Raw genomic sequence first — 1876 nt, 5'->3', positions numbered from 1 at the left:
AGTGGCACAGGTTCTGTCCTTGGCTGTGGAATTTCTACATGCCATGGGAGTGGCCAAATAAATAATTAAATTAAACTAAATATCCAGTTTTCAACAACAACAATAAAATCACAAGGCATACAAAGGGACAGAAAAGTTGACCTATTCAAAGGAAAAAATAAAGGCAACTACTCCTAAAAAAGACCTGGTGGCAGATATATAAGAAAAAGACTAAAAATAACTGTAAAAGATGCTCAAAGAATTAAAGGAAGATGTGGGAAAAGTAAAAACAAATTATGTATGAGCAAAATGGAAATGTCAGTAAAGAGGGCGAATACCTAAAAATAAACCAAAAAGAAATTCATGAGCTTAAAATTACAATAACTGGAATGAAAACTCTTCTAGAGTGATTCGAAGGCAGATTTGAGGGGGTAGAAGAAAGAACCCATGAACTTGAAGATAAGACAATGGCAATTATCAAGTCCAAGGACCAGAAAGAAAAAAAATTAAAGAAAAGTGAACAGAGTCTTAGAGACCTGTGGGACACCAACAGGCTGAGTAATATATGCATTGGAGGAGTCCCAGAAAGAGAGGAGAGAGAAAATATTTGAAGAAATAACACCTGAAAACTCTTAAAGTTTGATGAAAGACATGACTATAAACATCCAAGAAGCTCAATGAACTCCAGGTAAAATGAACTCAAAGAGACCCACACCAACACACATCATAATTGAAGTTTTGGAAGACAAGTATAAGGACAAAGGGAAAATCTTGAAAGCAGCAAGAGAGAAGTGACTCATCACATACACCAGATTCTCAATAAGATTACTGGCATATTTCTTGTTAAAAATTTTGGGGAGTTCCTGTCGTGGTGCAGTGGTTAACAAATCCGACTAGGAACCATGAGGTTGCAGGTTCAATCCCTGGCCTTGCTCAGTGGGTTAAGGATCCAGCATTGCCGTGAGCTGTGGTGTAAGTCGCAGATGTGGCTCAGATCCTGCGTTGCTGTGGCTCTGGCGTAGGCTAACGGCTACAGCTCCAATTAGACTCTTAGCCTGGGAACCTCCATATGCTGCAGGAGCAGCCCAAGAAATGGAAAAAAGACAAAAAAAAAAAAAGAAAGAAAGAAATTTTGGAAGCCATAAGGGAGTTTTTCAGGGTGAAATGAAAAAACATTAGCTGGTTATTTGAAGATCTCAGTAAAAGTATACATGTGAGTGATTATAAAAGCTCCTATTGTAATAATGGTTTGTAACTCTACTTTTTGTTTTCTACACTGTTAAAGAGACTAATATATTTTTTAGTGCTCACTTCAGCAGCACATACACTAAAATTGGAACAATACTTAAAAGATTAGTATGGCCTCTGTGAAGGATGACATACAAATTTATGAAGGGTTCCATATTTTATTTTATTTCATTTTATTTTATTTATTTATTTTGTCTTTTTGCCTTTTCTAGGGCTGCTCCTGTGGCATATGGAGGTTCCCAGGCTAGGGGTCTAATCGGAGCTGTAGCCACCGGCCTACACCACAGCCACAGTAACCCGGGATCTGAGTCGCGTCTGCAACCTACACCACAGCTCACGGCAATGCTGGATCCTCCCGCAACCTCATGGTTCCTAGTCGGATTCGTTAACCACTGAGCCATGATGGGAACTCCAGGGTTCCATATTTTAAAGAAAAATGAATGTATATATATGAATGTATATGCATATATGTGTATGAATGTATATGTATGAATGTGTATATATATATGAATCTCATATATATGAATCACTTTGCTGTACAGCAGAAATTTGCACAGCACTGTAAATCAACTATACTTTAATAAAAATAATTTTTAAAAAATAAAATTAAAAATTTAAACATGGGAGTTCCCATCGTGGTGCAGCAGAA

The 1876-nt window shown here is 37.2% G+C and overlaps 1 non-coding gene across 1 annotated transcript; it reads left to right on the top strand.

Annotated features, from left to right (window-relative positions):
• Positions 1-1282: 1282 nt before the first annotated feature.
• LOC125121669 (U6 spliceosomal RNA) lies at positions 1283-1388 on the top strand. Its single transcript, XR_007133552.1, has one exon. It is a non-coding gene; the product is annotated as a U6 spliceosomal RNA (small nuclear RNA).
• Positions 1389-1876: the final 488 nt, after the last annotated feature.

The sequence above is a fragment of the Phacochoerus africanus genome, chromosome 2 (genome assembly GCF_016906955.1).
Source record: "Phacochoerus africanus isolate WHEZ1 chromosome 2, ROS_Pafr_v1, whole genome shotgun sequence".
Taxonomy (NCBI): domain Eukaryota; kingdom Metazoa; phylum Chordata; class Mammalia; order Artiodactyla; family Suidae; genus Phacochoerus; species Phacochoerus africanus.
This window is presented reverse-complemented; position numbering and strand designations above follow the sequence as displayed.